The 21602-nt window shown below is 41.1% G+C and overlaps 1 protein-coding gene across 2 annotated transcripts in view; it reads right to left on the reverse strand.

The window, feature by feature from the left end:
- THRAP3 (thyroid hormone receptor associated protein 3) overlaps positions 1–20005 on the reverse strand; it is a 73868-nt gene extending 53863 nt beyond the window's left edge. The window contains exon 1 of one of the 2 annotated variants that reach the window (XM_027109086.1): positions 19904–20005. The gene's annotated coding sequence lies outside the window, so the exon portion shown is untranslated. The remainder of the gene's footprint in view (positions 1–19903) is intronic. The other variant, XM_027109087.1, reaches the window with a different exon arrangement.
- Positions 20006–21602: the final 1597 nt, after the last annotated feature.

Raw genomic sequence — 21602 nt, forward strand, 5'->3', positions numbered from 1 at the left:
ACCAAAAAAAAAAAGAATATACCAATGTACCAATATTGGTACATTAGTTGTGACCAATGTACTATACTAAGGCAAGGTGTTAACAGGTGAAATGGATATGGGGGTATATATAGGAACACCCTGTACTATTTTCTGAGACTGTCTGTAAATCAAACTGTTCAAAATAAATTTATTTTGAAAAAAAGGCAAATGATTGTGAGTGGTGTTCCATGGCTCTAGATGATTCAACAGATATTACTGAAACTGCTCAGTTGTTTAGTGACGTCAACGCTGAGTTTGAAGTGACTGAACACTATGAACAAAACAGTCTGTGTGGAACAACCACTGGCAAGAATCTTTTCACAAAGGTTGAGAGAACATTAATTCAATACAATCTGAACCTGAATCTGCTAAGATGTGCACAAATAATGGTGGTAAAAACGTGTGGAGAAAAAAGGGCTTAGTTGGACAAATTTACAAAGCCTGTGAAAATGTAAAGTATTTCAAGCAAATGGTTTATTCATTGTACTGTTCATCAGCAAGTATTCTGCAAAAAAAATGTATCACATGCTTATTGATCCAGTATTGTCAAGAGTGACCTTCATTTGCTCTCAATCCACTGCTGTAATGGATTCATCAGTTCTATGAATTTCTGTCAGAAACAGAAGGTGAATCCTGACTTGCCTACTAAACAGCAGTTAAATGGCTTAGCAGCCATAAAATTTTATTGTGATTTTTTTTTTTTTTTAAGCTCAAGGCTGAATTTGAGGGACTTCCCTGGTGGTCCAGTGGTTAAGACTCCATTTTCCCAATGCAGGGGATCCGGGTTCAATCCCTGGTCAGGGAACTAGATCCCACATGCATGCTGCAACTAAGAGTATGCATGCCACAACTAAGAGTCCACATGCCACAACTAAAGATCCCACATGCCACAACAAAGACCCGGCGCAGCCTAAATAAATACTCTAAAAAAAACCCAAAAGACTAAATTTGAAATTTTTCTGAAGACGAATCACCCTTAAACACTATTACTGAATACTTTATGGCTTTGGAAATTAGCTTTTGCTGCACACTTAATAACGTCTCTTAATAAATCCATTTGAAAATTAACAAGACAAAACAGCACTTCTATGGGAAACATACTACAGCAAATTAAAATGAACATACATTGTTTGAATCACAAGTAATGTTGGTTACTTTTTTCATTTCCTGTACTGTCGAACGTTAAAACAAGCAATGAGATCTCCAGTCCCACACAAATTTGAAGCAGACATATTTTCTTAGCTCAAACTACAGTTTTACTATATTTCCTCAATGCAAGTGCAAAGGAAATCTCCATATTTCAAAATCCATCTAAACACAACTAAGGAACTTCCATCTAATCATCAATTGGAAATGATTAATGTGCAGTGTAAGGGCAGGCTAAAAAGCAAATATCGAGAAAAGAATCTAACAGAATTCTACAAAGCCTTCCAAGTGATAAATATGCTCAATTAAAATCATATGCTCCAAAAAAAAAATCATATGCTCATGGATTAAGATTAGTATTTGGCAGGACCTGTGTGAAAAAACGTTTTCAAAGATGACATATGGGGACTTCCCTGGTGGCACAGTGGTTAAGAATCCGCCTGCCAATGCCAGGGACAAGGGTTTGAGCCCTGGTCCGGAATAGATCCCACATGCCTCAGAGCAACTAAGCCCATCTGCCACAACTACTGAGCTCACACACCTCAACTACTGAAGCCCGCAAGCCTAGAGCCCATGTTCTGCAACAAGAGAAGCCACCGCAATGAGAAGAAGCCCGCGCACCGCAACGAAGAGCAGCCCCCACTTGCCACAACTAGAGGAAGTCTGCGCACAGCAACGAAGACCCAACGCAGACAAAAATAAATTAATATTTTTAAAAAGATGACATTTGTAAAATCTCACTACAAATTTCATCATTAACAGATGACATTTGCCATCAATTGCTATGGACCCCAATTAAAAGAAGTGTTATCCCCCCCAAAAGAATCCCATTCTTCTCACTAATACACCTGTATTATAAAAACTGTATGCAATTTACATAACTTGCCTAACAAAGTCATGTAGTGCAAATGGCCAAACAAGAATAAACCCTTAATGAACAGTAATTCTCAAAACTGTAGGGTCTCAAATAGTAGAAAATGTCATTTTTAAATACTTATGCCCAGCAACTTACAGTAAAGCAAATAAAATTAGTAATCCATCATCCCAAAGCAATCTGCAAAGCACTAACCAATAAATAATAAAAAAGAACACATGCTCTAAAACTAGACTGCCTAGATTTGATTGATTCCCACTCCACCAACTGACTTAGACCTGTGATAAATTTCTTAATTAAATCTCACTATCTCTGTTTCTTTACCTGTAAAACTGGTTCTTACTACAAAGGGTTATGAAAATTGAATAAATTAATATGCATAAAGTTACTGAAAGTGCTTAGCACACCATTAGTACTCAATAATAATAATTATGAATCAGGCCAATGTCAAAATGACAGAGTTAAAAGACAACAAGACTTCAACTAGCTGGTGTGGATAGTCACAAGGTCATTAAACAATTATGTTGTCTCTCTTGATAATTCAGAGTCTGGATTTATGGCAGACTCAGAATATAAGACACTACCTCTTCCAAATCTCTTAAAGAAGCAGAACACTCTGGCAACAAACCCAAACCTATACTTCATTCCAGGCTGAATGAGCTTGACCCCTAAATGACACCATTATTCTGTGCCCCAGGTTCTCAGTTTACAAGAGAGAGAGACGGATCAACATGCCATCTGTGTACCTGACAGTTCCTACCTAGACAGGTGATTTTTAAAATCTTGCTCTCAGGCTATGCAGAGGGGCCTCAGGGCAAAATTATAACCTTCTCATCTGAATCCTCTGGCCTATTCAGCATGTAAGACTGTCAGGAAATCCTAACAGCTACTTTTCCAGAATTTATTTTACCACATTACAACTTTTTATAAGCTATCACCATTTCCTTACAACTTAAGCATCTATTCCTTGAAAAATACTAATCATGCAATATTACTAGACTATTTTGCTCCTTGAGGGCAAGTACCAGATCAAACTCCATTTTTTGGATTCCCCGGTGTTGAATAACAAAATGAGTAAATACTAGCTAAATAATATATATATATTTTACTATGGTAAAATATACATAACACAAGATATACCATTTTAACCATTTTTAGGCGTACAGTGCAGATCAGTGGCATTCAGCCCACTCCCACTGGTATGCAACCATCACCACCATCCATCTCCAGAACTCTTCCATCTCCCCAAGACAAACCACGCACCTGTTAAACAGTAACACCCCCACCACTGCAACCACCGCTCTACTTTGTCTCCATGAAGTTGACTAATCTAGGTATCTCACGCAAGTGGAATCATACAGTGTTGTCCTTTTACGTCTAACTTACGTCACCTAGCGTGTCTTCAAGGTTCAGCCATATTGTGGCACATGTACACAGTTTTTAAAATGGTAAAAACATGTACAGAATCATAGAACTTGAGATATTAACTTAAACTGTTTCATTTGCCTTAGCAAACTTAAAATGTTTAATTCTTTTTACCTAGTTTTTTCATTTTAGTAATACAAGCACAGTAAAAATTTCAAACTGTATAAGACTACATAATGAAAAGAGGTCTCCTTCCTAATTTCTACCCTCCCTATCCTCAACTTCCAGTCCCCCTCTCAGGTTTAATTTTTTACCTTGGAATACAACTGCCAACCACATGTTGCCTTGCCTTAAGGATGTCCTATTAGTAAGATACTTAGTTGGGGGGCTTCCCTGGTGGTCCAGTGGTTAAGAATCCATCTTGCAATGCAGGGGATCCCTGGTCAGGGAACTGAGATCCCACATGTTGCAGGACAACTAAGCCCGCCCACTGCAACTACTGAGCCCGCAAGCCACAACTAGAGAGAAGCCCGCACGCCACAACAAAAGATCCGCATGCTGCAACTAAGACCCAACGCAGCCCTAAATAAATAAATAAATACTTAAAAAAAAAAAAAAAGATCCAAAACAATGAACATAAAACATTTCACAAGTATTTCACTGAGTTAACATTCATTGAGTGCACCCAATGGATAATGTCTTTGCTAGGCAGCATACTGAGACAATAAAGAGAACAGACTCTGGCGTCACATAAAAACTAGTTTAGGGCTTCCCTGGTAGCGCAGTGGCTGAGAGTCCACCTGATGATGCAGGGGACACGGGTTCGTGCCCCGGTCCGGGAAGATCCCACGTGCCGCGGAGCGGCTGGGCCCATGAGCCATGGCCGCTGAGCCTGCGTTGCTCCGCAACGGGAGAGGCCACAACAGTGAGAGGCCCACGTACCGCAAAAAAAAAAAAAAAAAAAAACTACTTTAAAGCATTTTGACTCCTTTAAGTCTCAGTTTCCTGACCTATAAAATAAGGGCAACACTATCTCATAAGCTACTGAAACGATTAAATGAGGAAAACATCTAAATCATAGTACAGTGCACAGTAATATAGCAAGGACTCAAGTAATAATATAAATGTTAATTTCCTTCACTGGGCACTATGGAAAGCACAAAGATGAATCAGAAAATCTGTGCCCTTTTAAGGTGCTTATAATACAACAGAGCAGTTTATCTCTGCTCAGTATTATCATTATCTGCCAAGACCCTGGTATTAATACAACTTCCAACCTACGTTTATAACTTTTATGACTCTGTTTCTAAACCTCACTGAAATAGTTATTTGTAAATAGTTATTTGTTATTTCTCCTAGCACTAGGAGAATAAACAGAAAGTTCATTATCATCAGACCATGTACAGGGTGTGCAGCCCTGAGTCAGTCTACAGCTAGCTTTAATCAAAGAGCAGAGAGTCGTGTGATTAAGAGACCATGATCCACTCCAATCTGACCCAGAAGCATACGAGAGTTATGGACAAATCTCACTAGAATTAGAATCACAAAGCATTAAGAACTGGAAGCACTCTTAGAGATCATTATCTAAACTACAACTACTTTTCACAGAAGGAAACCTGAACCCAGATAAAGGAAGAGATTTGCCCAAGAAGATGAGGCAAAACTAGAGCTAAAGGCTCTTAGCTCTCAGTGTGTCCCGGTTCTTTCCACATCATCATGCTACCTTTCACCTGTTAAAGAACCTTAAACCACAAACTTCATCCACTCTGCTCTAATTTCTCACTTTTCTTCCCAATTAATTATCTAACAGGAAAAAAATTTTTAAATGTGCTTTATGAAATGTCTTCCCTAAATTATCTATTATTTGCCTTAAATTTACACTACTGGAAGCTACAGGGAGATGCTAACTGAAAGTAAATCTAAATAAATAAATAAATAAATCTAATTCACTAAAGGCCTATTTGAAACGAAATTTCAATCCACAAAAAAACTCTTAATTTTATTTATTTTTCGGCCGTGCTGTGTGTTTTACGGATCTTAGTTTCCTGACCAGGGATTGAACCTAGGCCCCAGCAGTGAAAGCACCAAGTCCTAACTACTGGACCACCAGGGAATTCCCAAAAAACTTAATTTCAGAGTTGGAAAAGTGGATGGTACATTCAGAGTATTATCTTCCACAACTGCTTACTTTCACTAAAAAAATTTATCCAAAATAGTAATCTGATTAACCCATTTAACCCAGAGCATCAGACCAGGATAACCAACTTCTAAATGAGTCACATTTCATCTCATCTGTAAACAAGCAACAGGAAAGAGACTAAATTTGATGCCAGAATAATCTGTTACAAATATTTGTGACATTATTCCAGCAACCAATTTGGATATGATCATGTCATGCTGGAGAACCTACTAAAGTACATTCACCTTCAGAGATTTTTTTCTTTCGTATTTTTCCTTTTTAAATTACAAATTGGAAGAAGCTACTAGGTTTGACACAAAGATCAAAACTACTTCCCAGAGTACTGCCAAATAACTTATTTTCAAACAAATTAAGAAATAGTCTTATCAGCAATTTTGGAACTCTACCCAAAACGTCCACATATATTCTGGTTCTGCTAATTCTAGAAATAAATTTGCAACTGCTTTGTAAATTTGCTGATGTTAACCCAACATCAATTTACAAACACCTTTAGGGATGCAAACCTCTTCTTCCCACAAAATGCCAAAATCCCAAGGCCACCTAGCCACTCCTAAATACAGGGTTTCTCACAAAATGCATCTTATTTCCAAAACATTTATAAGCAATGTAACTGCTCACCAATGACCCCTACCTCACATCACACAAAATAAACTCCAAGTGGACTTAAAAAAAAAAAAAAAAGCATATAAACAAACATTAAATGTGAAAAGCTTTAAAACATTTAGAAGGAAATATAGGAGAATATTTGTACAAATTCCGGGTAGAGGATTTGAAATAAGTTATAAGTATAAACCATAGACATAAAGATTGATAAATATGTCTATATGCTTTAGAAAATCAAAACAAAACCACATACTAGGAGAGTATATTTGCAGTACACATAAACAAAGGATTAAAATCCAGACTCTATATAAAGAACTTCTACAAATCAATAAAAAAGGCAAAAAACTCAATTATTCAGATAAAAAAAGATTAACTTATTAAATACTTATTGAACACTTACGTATGCCAGGCACTGTCCTTGGCACTAGAGGTACAACACTGACAAAAGGAGAAAGTCTCTCATCTTGTGGTTGGTGGAGCAAGACATACACTCAAGTAACTATATACTGTATGCCAAGTGATGATAAACGCTAAAAATAAAGTGGGCTAAGGGGATGATCAATTAAAAAAAGAAAAAACCTATATGGCTAATACACACATGCAAAGATTCATTTTCACTACTAATCAGAGAAATACAACTTAAAACTATAATAAAATATTTCATACTCACAAGAATGGCAAAAAATTTTAAAGTCTAACGACATCATGTGCCATTAAGATGTACAGCAACAGAAATGCACATATTGGGAGTATAAACTGGTATAATTCCTCTGGAGAATAATGTGACAGTTAAAGATGTGCACATCCCGTGAACCAGAAATTCCAGTTTTAGGTATAAACCCTAGAGAAATTATCTCAAGTCAGTAGAAAATATATACAAGAATATTCTTGGCAGCGCTCTCTGAGTACAAACAGGATACAGTACAAAATGGATAAATAAAAACTGGCACTTTCATACAATGAATACTATAAAACAGTGAAAATGAAGAACACACATACCATGAATGAATCCCACAAACAGAAGCCTGAGCAGAAAAAGAAGTTACAAAAAACAACTTCTTGGTTTCAAGAATCAAGAGCTAGGGACTTCCCTAGTAGTCCGGTGGTTAAGAATCTGCCTTCCAATGCAGAGGACAAGGGTTCAATCCCTGGTCAGGGAACTAGGATCCCACATGCTGTGGGAAACTAAGCCCCCGTGCCGCAGCTACAGAGCCCACACACTCAGGAGCCTGCACACCACAACTAAAGGGAAGCCCACAAGCCGCAATGAAAATCCGACGCAGCCAAAAATAAATAAATAAACATTAAAAAAAAAAAAGCTACAAAAAAGCAACAACAAAAAAAGGAGAAAAACGCTAAAAAAAAAAAAAGAAACAAGAACTTCTTGGTATCAGTTGGTATTGAACAATTTACATGAAGTTTTAAAAACACAAAAATAGTGTATTTTGTTTACAAAAGCATACATTTTTAATAGAAGTCTAGAAAAATGCATAAACACCAAGTTAGAAGAGAGGTTGGGGGAGAAGGGAAGAACAATTCTAGAAGACTTAGCTATGGTGGTAAAGCTTTATTTCTTAAATTTATTAAACCGATCTCTTAAATAGTCAATACATGGGCACCAGTTATACAGTATTATTCTTTGTACTTTCTACATGTCTTCAGATTGCATACTTTAAAACCATGAAAAAAATGCTGTACAATGCTGAACCTGTTGTTGTGCTCACTTTAGACTTCATTTCTCAGTCCCTCTCTAGAGGAAAAAAGGATTAATACAATTCTCTATAATAGTGACAGAAAAGTACAAGCATTCCCACGTACCTCATAAGCTTCTTGGCCACACACATTTAAACTTTTGCAAACAACTTCCAAAGATTGAAATAGAACTCATAAAGCAATGCTCTTAAGGTTAAATCAAAGAAACAACTCCACATTGAAGGACAAGCATATGAAAGTGTATGTGGAGGGGAATTCCCTGGCAGTCCACTGGTTAGGACTCTGCGCTTCCACTGCAGGGGGCACGGGTTCCATCCCTGGCTGGGGAACTAAGATTCCGCAAGTTGTGCAGCACAGCCAAAAATAAAATAATTCTTTCTTAAAAAAAAAAGAAAGAAAAAAAAAAGTGTATGTTGAATACAGGCAGAGTGATTAAGAGCAAGAATTTTGCAAATGTGACCGACATGGATTAGAATCCTGACTCCACTACTGTGCAGGCTTGAACAAGGTGTGTAATCTTACTACTAAGTTTCTCATATCAAAAAACAGATACAGGGCTTCTGTGGTGGCGCAGTGGTTGAGAGTCCGCCTGCCAATGCAGGGGACACGGGTTCGTGCCCCAGTCCGGGAAGATCCCACATGCCGCGGAGTGGCTGGCCCGTGAGCCATGGTCGCTGAGCGTGCGTGTCCGGAGCCTGTGCTCCGCAACGGGAGAGGCCAAAACAGTGAGAGGCCCGCGTACCACACACACACAAAAAAAACCAGATACAGGGCTTCCCTGGTGGCGCAGGGGTTGAGAGTCCGCCTGCCGATGCAGGGGATACGGGTTCGTACCCCGGTCTGGGAATATCCCACATGCCGCGGAGCAGCTGGGCCCGTGAGCCATGGCTGCTGAGCCTGCACGGCAGGAGCCTGTGCTCCGCAACCAGAGAGGCCACAACAGTGAGAGGCCCGCGTACAGCAAAGAAAAAAAAAAACAGATACACTGATCTTATAAAATTACCATAGGATTAAACGAATTACTGTATGTAAAGCACATAGCACACTGTATTCTAAAAGGGCAGTTTGAAAAATACGAAGTTGGAAGGGAAAGGGTAACAGTGGATAGGCTCAACAAGGAGAATTTTAGTTTCCCAAATTGTTTCAGTAGTGAATCAAGATTTTATACTTATATTAAGGCTTTTTTCCCCACTAACATGCTTACATAACCACCAAACAACAAATTAAATCCTTAAAGATACTTCCATTTCCAGAATCACCTTTTAAAAAACTGAGCTGATACTAAAATATCTGTCCAATGCAAAGCAGAGATCCGGCTAAATCCCTAGCATTTTGTTTAATTCCACATTGGGTCCAATTCAGGTGCTGCTACTCAGGGAGAAAAAAAAATGACACCAAATGCTATATAACTTGTATCAAGAAATACAGTCAAGGGACTTCCCTGGCGGTCCAGTGCTTAAGACTACGCGCTCTCAATGCCAAGGGCACGGGTTTGATCCCTGATCAAGGAACTAAGATCCCACATGCCGCAAAAAACATAGTCAAGAAAAAGTTGTGAATATTTTCTACAGAAAACTAGATTATTCATGAGTTACTATATGAAAGGCTGAGTTTTGTACACATAATGCATCCAAAAAGTGTATCCAGGACTTAAAATTTTGATTTGAACAATGTTTTCCTACACAGTAAAAGGAGTAAAGGCAGGAGGATGAACAATACAGAAGACAAAGCCTGTATCCTTACAGCTCTGCAATGATATTTAATACAGAACAAGGAAACCAAAGATCCTCTCCTCAGAAAGCACCTCCTATTTCTTGTTCACAGCTCTAGGATAAGTTACCAGAATAAGATCAGGTGAGAAGGGAAAGGTTAAGATTCCAGATGGAATAACACATTGTTATAATATTATATATACATATTATATCTGGAACTTAAGTTACAGCTTATGTATACTTTTGACCAGCACATAAAATCTTTTTTTTTTTTTGCGGTACGCGGGCCTCTCATTGCTGTGGGCTCGCCTGCTGTGGAGCACAGGCTCCAGACGCGCAGGCTCAGCGGCCATGGCTCACGGGCCCAGCCGCTCCGCGCCATGTGGGATCTTCCCGGACCGGGGCACTAACCCATGTCCCCTGCATCGGCAGGCGGACTCTCGACCACTGCGCCACCAGGGAAGCCCTCAGCACATAAAATCTTAGTTTCCTAAAAATCCCAGCAATGCTAGGTGACAATTTCAAAATTAAACAGTTAACCTTTGATTTACATTCATGGCTCATGTATGAAAATAGCTCAACACGTTAATGGTCAGGGCAGGTATCAGATTTTATCAGGAAGCTGCTCTTTGGGCTAACCATGTTAAAATTTTTTTCATTAAGCTGCCTTCTCTCAAAGAGAAGATGTTTCAAAAATATTAAAAAATGATAATAAATGATATGAGAAAGCATTTGCAATAGTTAAATGACACTCTACGTATCATTCTTTCAATGAATTTTGGATCCACTGCTTCTAAACCAAGAGTCCAACAATTTGTTGAAGAGATGGTTCACTGTAGTGGGTAAACTCAAATGACATTCAAAACAATTACATTTGAGAATTTCTAGTGCTCAACTAACACTGTTCATTCAACTGTCAAAACAGCACAAGGGGGCTTCCCTGGTGGCGCAGTGGTTGAGAGTCCGCCTGCCGATGCAGGGGACACGGGTTCGTGCCCCGGTCTGGGAGGATCCCACATGCCGCGGAGCGGCGGCGCCCGTGAGCCATGGCCGCTGAGCCTGCGCGTCCAGAGCCTGTGCTTCGCAACGGGAGAGGCCACAACAGTGAGAGGCCCGCGTAACAAAAAAAAAAAAAAAAAAGGAGACTCATAAGAGTTCAATCATAAATATTGAACTCTAGCTAATGATATGCATGTTGAAGCATTTAAATATAAAATGTACTGATTTCTGCAACTTACTTTAAAATGCTTCAAAAAAAATAAGGAAATGGGCAAAGGACTTGAACAAATATTTCTCAAAAGAAGATATACAAATGGTCCACAGCATATGAAAAGAGGACATCACTAATCAATAGGGAAATGCTAACCAAAGCTACCCCACACCCATTAGAATGGTTACTATTTTAAAAAAAAAAAAGAAAAGAGGAAGGAAGGAGGGAGGAAGGAAGGAGGGAAGGAGGGAGGGAGGGAGGGAGGGAGGAAATGCTGGTGAGGATGTGGAAGAATTGGCGCTGTAGTTGGGAATGTAAACGGTGTAACCACTGTGGAAAACAGCAGAGAATGGCAGTTCCTCAAAAAACTAAACATAGAATTACCATATGATCCAGCAATTCAACTTCTGGGTATATACTCAAAAGGACTGAAAGCGAGGTCTTGAAGAGATATTTGTACACCTAGGTTCACAGCAGCATTATTCACAATAGCTAAAACATGGAAAAAACCCAAGTGTCTGACTGATGGATAAATGGATAAGCAAAATGTGGTATATACCTACATACAATGGAATATTATGAAGGGAAATTCTGACATATTACAACATGAATAAACCTTGAGGACATTATGCTAACTGAAGTGAGCTAGTCACAAAAAGACAAATGCTCTTTGATTCCCCTTATATGAGGTACTTAGAGCAGTCTAAACCTTAGAGACAAAATAGAATGATGGTTGTCAGAGGCTGGGGATGGAAGGGAGAATGGGGACTGACTATTTAATGGGGTATAGAGTACCGATTTTGCAAGACGAAACATTCTGCAGATGAACAGTGATGATGGCTGCACAACAGTGAATGTACTTAATACCACTGAACTGCACACTTAAAAATTATCATGGTAAATTTTATGTTCTGTATATTTAGCCACAACAAAAAAACCTGGAAAAAAAATACGGTGGAGTGATGAGTATAAAGATATGTGATTTAAAAAAAAAAAAGATATGTGATAAAGTAAACATAGCAAAATGCTAACAAATGTAGAATCTAAGTGGCGGGCGTATGGGTACTCACTGTACAATTCTTTCAACTTTTCTGCATGCTTGAAATCTTTCATAATAAAACACTGGAGGAAAAAAAAAAATCAAAGAAATTTTCATCCCTACGAAAAACACTTGATGCAGAGCAACTAACCTACCCAGTATAAGAGAAACATGAGCCTAAAGGGATGAGAGAATGTAAAAGCCAACTTACACTAAATCTTCTAAAAGTTCATTTCAGCCACATTCAATGGGATCATCACAACTGTAATAACACTAACACAGTGGGAATATATTTGCCTATCCTAGCCCCAAAGTATCAAATTAAGATTTAGCTCATCCAACATAAATTACCAATATTCTGAAGGCAATATTTGAAGCCCCCATTTAAGCAATAAATCCATCCACTTCTAAAAAATAACTAACCTGGACAGAAATTAAATCCTAAAAGAATATCAATCAGTAAAGATCTGTATACCACGTTATTTTCATTTTAGTAAATGCCTAGCACTTAGCAGACATTTAGTATTTAATGCCCTCTTTCCCCCAAAAAAGAAAAGCCATACAACATCAAAAACAATCCATGCATGAATCTCAATTCCAGTTCCTGCTCAGTTGTTTTTCAAGTGAAGAACAGAAACTCTAATAGGTTAAAAAAAATTCTAATCCAGAACTAGGTTGTTTAGCAAAATTGTCCCCATGTTTTCCCCTTTGGCCACAGAGGTAGCATTCTCTCTGCATTCTGAACAAACCCATTGTGGGCTAAGTGGTAAAGAGAGTTTAAATATTATGAAAATGGTGATGCATAAATGATGGCCAAAGCAAAGTCCAAAATTCTTTTGTAAACTCTAAGGGGAGAAAACTGCAACTACTCTGAGGCCCCACCTATCATATGCAGAAGCAATGCTGACAAAAACATGAAAAGACAATCTAGATCCACGCTAACAGAACTTTCTGAGATGAGGAAAATGTTCCATATCTATGCTCCTCAAAATGGCAGCCACCATTCACATGTTGCTGCTATTGCCCACCTGAAATATGGCTAGTGTGAAAACTATACTAAGTATACTAAATAAGTATACTAAGTATTTAATTTTAATTAACTCAAAGTAAGCTAGCCACATTTGGCTAGTGGCTACCAAAATGAACTGTGCAGATCTAGACCACAGACCACATATGTAAGGTAATTTTTCTCCAACAGAATCTAAAGCTCGGTACACGCTTAATAAACACTGACTAAGGAGGAAATGGAGAGTCAGAAAGGTTTTTGAACAGAACAAAAGCATCAGTTCTGGGCATTTTTCTACACATTGTATTATGTCAACAAATATGGTGCTTCCATCTACTTCTCTTTTCTACCTAGCATTCCACTGTACACACATGCTATAACATAAGCAGTTCCCTAGTGTTGTACATTTAGGTTGTCTTTAATTTTTCACTTAATGTAACACTGTAATGATTATCCTTATCTTTAAGGACCTGTGCAATTATTTCCTTATGGTATATTCCTAAAAGCACAGGTACATTGTGTTGTTCTCTGGAACAGCTACAGCACCTTATATTGCTACCAGGAGTACCTGAGAATGTCCATTTCCCCACACCCTCACCAACAATAACCGTTATATTGTTTTTTTTATCATGATGGAGATCTGAGGGAAAAAATGGTATTTCATTTTTTATTTAATCTGTATCTCTAGTTTTCACGTGATTTATTTTGTCAAGTTAACGTAATTTTCAAAAAGGTTAGCCAACTGTTCCAGAGCTGTTTATTGAATAATTAAGTCATCCTTCCCTCACAATCTTGAACACCAACTTAATCATGTACTCAGCACTTTCCATATGCTATCAGTTGAGGGCTCTGGGTGTTTCTCACTGTCCTTTCAGATTTAATGCCATATAACTACTTCCCTTTCCCAAGTAGCTAACAAGCAATCCATCTTCCATATATAATAAAATTAATTTGTTGAATCCCTACTATTAACCCTGGCACTGGGCTAACCATCTAGCCATCACAATAACCCTTGTTGGAGGTAGATAAGAGATTTCCATCTCCATCTGAAATTGAACAGATACACTGAAGGGTTAAGCAACTTGCCCCAAGGTCCCAGTTTAATTAAAAACAACAACAAAAAACTTCTGATAAGAAACGACTTCCATTTCTCATCTCATTCCAAGGTCTCTAGGTACCACAGATCATATAACTCCATGACCATGCCCTATTAAATGAACACTACAGCTGAAAATATTCTGCTAAAAGTGGAACAGAAAATATCCCCTACCAAACCCCAAAGTATAAAATATCAATGCAGCACCTCAGACTGAAATGGGGGTGGGCTATTCAGAGCCTGGCCAGCTTAGCCTCCTTCCCTCATAACGCCTGAGGCACCTCCTCACTCCAGAGTATTTTAAAACCTCCTGTCCCACCTACACTTGGCTAAACTTACCAAAAATTCAAGGAAAACAATCATTACCACAGCCTACCTACAGAGTTACCTCAGTTTTTTTGTTTTTGTTTTTGTTTTTTGGTACGAGGGCCTCTCACTGTTGTGGCCTCTCCCGTTGCGGAGAACAGGCTCTGGACGCGCAGGCTCAGCGGCCATGGCTCATGGCCCAGCCGCTCCGCGGCATGTGGGATCTTCCCGGACCGGGGCACGAACCCGTGTCCCCTGCAACGGCAGGCGGACTCTCAACCACTGCGCCACCAGGGAAGCCCGCATTACCTCAGTTTTACAGAACAGCCTTTAGAGAATGAGTTCTGAATACAAATTTTTATAAATTATTATAACTCATATATAATAGATGTACACATTTTAAAGATACAGTTCAGTGAGTTTTGACAAAATATACTATGTAAACACCACCCAACCCAACAATAGAATACTTTTATCGCTCCAGCAAGTAGGCTCTTGCCCCTTGCCCCTTGGCAATCTCCTCACCAACCGCCATACAAATTATTTTCAACAGAATCTGAGTAAGCTAGAACTCGATAGTGGGAGCACTTCCAGAGACTGTCACCCAGTCAGCCATCTATTTATTCCCATATTAATTCATCCTTTCTCTCAATATTTACTAAGCCTCTTCTTTTTAACAGAGAATGTCCTAGGTGTGGGGATTCAGCAGTGAATCAAACAAATCCCTGCTTCACTCTCTAAAAAGGTGAAGACACAACAGATGAAAATAATGTAATATCCCATAGTAATAACACGGCGTTGGGGAGGGGTATTGGTTAACGATCAGAGTACCATTATAGATAAGGTCATCAAGAAAAGCCTCTCTCAGAACACTTTCCAATGTGATACATGCATACAAAGGGACATCAAAACTGTCAGAGTGAGACTTCCCTGGAGGTCCAGTGCTTAGGACTCCGTGCTTCCACTGCAGGGGGTGCGGGGTTTGATCCCTGGTCTCCCTGGTCGGGGAAACTAAGATCCCACATCCCGCATGCTGTGCGGCCAAAAAAAAGGCTTTGTAAAGGATAACTTTATAACACCTGAAACAAGAATTTTTTTTACATTAAAAAATTCACCCAATTCTTTTTCTTTATTGGGCAACCCCACTCTGGCGCCTGACCAACTTCCTCAATCTCCTTCATTTTTAAAGTTTTTTCTGATAGCCCATAATCTGGTAGCCAAAGGTTTTAGTCAAGACTCTAGGACACATAGGACACATCCTTTAGATACAACGGGATCATTTTCCGGGAAGCCCTGATACAATGGAGAGTCCTGGAGTGAAGAAATCTCTACAGTAACTTCAGAAAGCAGTCTCACCTCTATGACTCCTCTATCAATCCTTTCTGTAGGGACTTCCCTGGTGGTCCAGTGGCTAAGACTCAGACTCCATGCTCCCAATGCAGGGGGTCCGGGTTCAATCCCTATTCAGGGAACTAGATCCCACATGCCTCTACTAAGAGTTCGCACGCCGCAATGAAGATCCTGCATGCCGCAACTAAGACCCAGCGCAGACAAATACTTTTTTTTTTTAAATCCTTTATGTATCCTGACCTTTTAATTAAAATAGACAAAAATAAAATTGAGTTATGAACCTCTCCAAAACACACACAGGATTTCTGAAAGCAAAGCGATCGACTTCACAAATGCATACATTAAACACACACACACACACACTTTTGCCTCAGGACAGGCGCCAAAAGTCTTCTAATTAGACATTCAGCAACTTCTCTTTGCTTGGCCTTCTATCTTCTGAAACAAGCCAAGCTGTGCAGTTACTGCATTCCAGATGCTGAAAAGCAAATCAGGCAGAACAAAAATGAGGACAGTGCACACGTGCCAGCTAAAAAGGCATGGTCAGGGGTCAGATCAATGCCTTTTGCTTTCTAAAAGCCCTTGGGTTTCTTCAGTTTGGAAAGAAAATAATTCAATGTTTTGGGGCCCCCTCCCCACTGCACTGCTCCATCTCCCTCTTCTGAAGTTATCTAAAATTTCCTTTTTTTTTTAAAGAAGAAACAAAGGAAACAAATAAAGCACCAAAGCAGAAAAAATATTTTTTAGTGGCGATATAAGGACATGCCCAACTATAAAAGACTGCTGCTGCAAGCAGAAACACAGGTCCATGGCTGCCAGATCTGATTTTTCAAAGCAGCCTGAATCCACATTTTTACATGAAATCTCCCTGCTTTTCAATGTTGACAACTAATTCAAATTTACAACACTGTGTGAGCCAAACAAAACACATCTGTCGACTGGATTTAGTCCATGAGCCTTCAGTCTTCAACATCTGCCATAAAAAGAAAAATACATGGTTCTTTCAGTGGTAGAGCTCTAACTGTGTGGAAAAAAGCACACCCTATGCTTCCAGTAACACACTATCATCTGAAAAACACACTACAAAATATATAAACATACATATGAAACCCCTGTTAGAAGGAAAGCAAGAAGAAAACAATCTCACTCTTCACACACTAAGGCGCTCCATTTCTACCACTAAAATAGAAACTATAAACAAAACCCAATGGAAGAAAACAGTAAGAATGAATATGGATTTTCGTGAAACTGAGCTCACTAATGTTCAGCTTCCTCAGTATGTGCATCGGCCCATAACTCCTAGAGAAAAAGAAACTAAAAGGTGACTTTTCTATGGCACAGCATTTAACTCTGATTTAAAACAAACAAAAAACGAGTTCCCTAAAGAAAGGCAACCTTGGGCTTCCTTGGTGGCGCAGCGGTTGAGAATCCGCCTGCCAATGCAGGGGACACGGGTTCGAGCCCTGGTCCGGGAAGATCCCACATGCAGTGGAGCAACTAAGCCTGTGTGCCACAACTAATGAGCCTGTGCTCTAGAGCCCATGAGCCACAACTACCAAGCCCGCTTGCCACAACTACTGAAGCCCTTGCGCCTAGAGCCCACGCTCCACAACAGAAGGCACTGCAATGAGAAACCCACACGCTGCAACACAAAGTAGCCCCCACTCGCCACAACTAGAGAAAGCCTGCACGCAGCAATGAAGACCCAATGCAGCCAAAACTAAATAAATACAATAAATTTTATTTTTTTAAAAAAAGGCAATCTTTTAGAAAGGGTACCCATGACTCTTAACTCTCCTGGTAAGCCATGGGCAATTACTTTTTTATGGGTTATAAACCTGCACAAAGAGCCCACGTGCAGCAACTAAGACCTGGTGCAGCCAAAAAAAAAAAAACAAAACAAAACCTGAATTACAAACTCTATAGAGCACTGGTTCTTAAATTTTGAGACTCTAATGAATGATGGAAGGTAATGACTCCTTGAGAAAATGCACTTCCCTCACAAAACATTTAGAGTTCATGAGCTCCCTGTAGTCCATGGACCGTACTAAGAACGTCTTGCTCTAGAGAATATTGAAACTACCTAATCTCAAAACCCTCTGCTTCTTCCCACCAACGCATCTCCACTCCATCTCTCTACTTCAGGCAACTATCATCTCCAGGCTATAACAGTACAACAGCCTCTTAACTGGTAGCCCCACAATCCATTTTCTACACCCCTGGCAAAAACGATTTTAAAATGTATATCTGGGGACTTCCCCGGTGGCGTAGTCGCAGTGGTTAAGAACCCACCTGCCAACGCAGGGGACACGGGTTCGAGCCCTGGTCTGGGAAGATCCCACATGCCACAGATCAACTAAGCCCATGCGCCACAACTACTGAGGCTGCGCTCTAGAGCCCGCAAGCCACACCTACTGAGCCGGTGTGCCACAACTACTGAAGCCCGCATGCCTAGAGCCAGTGCTCCACAACAAGAGAAGCCACTGCAATGAGAAGCCCGCGCACCACAACGAAGAGTAGCCCCCGCTCGCCGCAACTAGAGAAAGCCTGCACGCAGCAATAAAGACCCAAAGCAGCTAAAAATAAAAAATAAATTAATAAAAAAAAAACCTGTACTAATTATGCTATTAAACTAATATGCTGAAAAACTACTACTACTACTGCTGCTATGACTACTATTAACACCACCACCGCTACAATTGGACTGTACCTAGTCTGCAGGCTAAAAACACCAGTCTCCAAAACCGGACATCTTTCACTAGTGCCAAGAGATGTAAAAAGCAGAGATGGAATTGTATTGAACGTAAAGGCTTTTAGTTAGACAGTTCCTAACAGAAACTTCAATCAACTCTTCTACAAAATACAATCAAGCTTAAATAGCTGCAGAAAAAAACTGCTTTTGATATTGCTAAAGCATGTATACTAATTCACAAAACTAATTTCCCAGTAGGGAACAAACTAAGCCCAGTTTGTTCCACAAGTTCTTCATGGCAGCAGCCAGCTTTGGCTGTTTAACAGGCTGGATACACACATCGGTCTGTCTAGATAACAGAAAAAACTACAACAAACCGTATTGCCACAAACAAGAAAAGGGAGGGCCATCCGAAAGGGAAAGAAAAAGATGGTGTGATACGTGCCTTTCCAGTCTGGGCCTACAACCTATAAATTCTAAAAGTGACGATAATGATACTAGTGCTTAATACCTGGCAGGTAATGAGCTAAGTGGTTTTCAATTTACCTCATTTAACCTTCATAGTTACGCTATAAAATAACCAGTGTTGCCGCTATTTTGCAGATAAGGAAACTGAAGGACCTGGAAGTGAAGCTCCTCGACCTGAAACCAAAAGCTAGCAGAGCCAAAACTTGAACCCAGGCAGCTGGCTCCAGGATCCTTCCGTTACGCTGCCACCAGAAGCTTCATCGGCTCTCTCCCGCCAGGCCCTACCACGCTCTCAGAGGCTTTTCCTTCAATCCAATGAACAACCTCCTCATAAATACTCAACTACCACTGATGGCTCCAACTGCTGGGCAGCAGCGCTACTCGCCAGTTTCTGCCGCCATACTCCATTCCTATGACTTAGAAAGGCAAAGAGGATAACTGATAAAAGTTGCTTGGGTGCTAAGGGAGATGAAGGAAATTACCTTATTCAGGCAGAACACACGCCAATTACCACTGGAACACAAGTCGGCCTCACCTCCAGCGCAAGAGAAATGAAAGTGGGCGCACCAATGTTCCCGTGGGTGATAAATTTGGACTATGCCTCCTCTGGCCACAAGGCACAAAAGAACGGAAGAGGCACCAACATTTACTGAGTGTCAGCCACATGCGCCCTAGAAGAAGACAGATCCAGGCCAATGGAGATTAGGCTGGGGGGAAGGGCACTCAAGAGTTCCGGGAAAAAGAGAAATCCAAATAATAGGATTCAGGATTCACCCGACTAAGGGGGGGAGATAGAGGAGGTGGAGGCCCCTCCCTGGCAGCTTGCAAGCAAGAAAAAGAAGCATAGGGGGTGCTCCGGAGGAAACGCGGCCCTGAGAGTCGGGAGCTAGGCCGGAGCGAGGGGAAGCCCTGAAGGGCGGGGAGGGGGAGGAGCCGGAGCGAGCAGGGCCCGCTCAGAAGAAGCCGAGGAGCAGGCGAGGGGGAGCAGCTCCGCGCCAGGCCTGCCGGGCACCGTGAGCCAGCGGCCGCGGAGAAAAGATAAAAGGCGAAACGACTGGAGCAGACTGAGCTGCCCTGATTCCCATCAAGGGCCCTCACTCACCTGGGCCCACCTCAGCGACGGCAGCAGCAACCTCGCAACGGCACAACCGGCCCGAACCTACCCCCCGCCCGACAGCGCGCCCCGCGTCCCAGCTCTCCGACGACGTCTGCTGCGGCGTCGCCCCGCGGCCTCCTGGGAAATGTAGTCCTAGGTCCCGCCTTCCTGGCAAGTTTGACGGTCTATAGAACTACGTTTCCCACAAGGCAAGGCGAGTGCCGGGCCCGCCGCTTTGCGTCACGCGCCAGGTTGTCGGCAGTCACGTGGGCTGCTCCGTTCCATCCCCTCCCCCCGCCTGGGTGGCCTGGGGAAGAAGGAGGGAGGTGGACGGAAGGGGCGGGGGCGTTGCTGACGCCAAGGCCCCCACCATTTTGGAAGCAGCCTGGAGCAAGGGCCTGAGCCCCACCCACTCGCGGCCTCCCTTCGTAGTCCTAAAGTCTCTGAGCTGGGAATCTGCTAGCCTGGCTTTCGGGTTCTGCCCTGCCACTTCTCGCTTCGTGACCTTGAGCAAATCTCCCCTCTCTGAGCCTCAGCTTCCTCCCCTATGAAATGAGACTCTTAATTTCTACCCCACAGAGTTGTTGCGGGACTCCGACAAAGTATGGCATACAAAAGCAGCTACTACCCTGAAAGCGCGACTCAAAATGAATTTGTTTTTATTGTGACAGTGTGCTCCTATGGAGACCCAGAAGCCCGGGTGTGCAAAGCTCTCCACTCTCATCTCCCGCCACCGCTGCCCCCCACTTCCAACGACAATGGGAGCACATAAAGAGGTTTTAAAGAGTGTGGTCCTGTAAAGCTTATTAAAGTGGATGCCCTCACCTATAGAATGAGAAATTTCCCGGAAGGTATAGCCTTGGAATCTGCATTATAAACAGACTTCTCCAGCGATTCTTAACGCACATAGAAGTTTGACAACCACGGCATTTATCAAGTTTTTTGCACAGGCTGGTTTGCGCTAGAATTCCTACCCTACTGAACGCCAACCTTTAAGACTGAGCTCCACTGTCACCTCTTCTGTGAAGCCTTCCAAGTTTACGAGCTCCTCCTCATCTCTGTCCTCCCACAGTACCTTTCCATCTTATAATTATCAAGAACTGTGTTTGTCTTCTCCACCAGACTGTGAGCTCTTTAGAACAAAGATCAGTTTTGATGGATTTCTGCATCTCCAGGGCAATGTAAACAAAGTAAAAGTGAAAAAAATATTGAATATTCTTCCTGCGAGAAAAACTCACTAGGCTCAACTCAAATGTCACATGGTGCCACATCAGCTCTCACCCTTACTGGCCTCAGCAGCATTCCTTCCACACTGTTTTCTTTCTTTGAGCATTTCCTGTAGGCTGCATGCTGTGTAGTGCTTCTTGAAAGGTTCTGTTTCAATTTCATTTTCAATTCACAGATTTTCTGAGTGTCTACTATAGGCTATGCCTAGTGCAAGGTACTAGGAACACGGTGGTAAACTAGGTAGATACAAAAATACATAGTCATTACTCTTTATTTCCAAAACACCTCTGTGTTCGATCTCTTACCTTTCTCCTACCTCTGCCCCTTCCCTAGCCCATAAACTTACCCCATAGTTCCAGCCTCCTCTCTCTCTTCTCATTCAACCTCTCTCCCTGAGTGACCTCTCTCCTTAAGTGATTGGCACACTCAGGTAGCTTTTACAGCTCTTCTGTGAATTTTACTCCCTTATCTATGTCTT

This window comes from Aethalodelphis obliquidens, unplaced genomic scaffold, assembly GCF_003676395.1.
Source record: "Aethalodelphis obliquidens isolate GAN/ISIS:26980383/991018 unplaced genomic scaffold, ASM367639v1 scaffold9, whole genome shotgun sequence".
Taxonomy (NCBI): domain Eukaryota; kingdom Metazoa; phylum Chordata; class Mammalia; order Artiodactyla; family Delphinidae; genus Aethalodelphis; species Aethalodelphis obliquidens.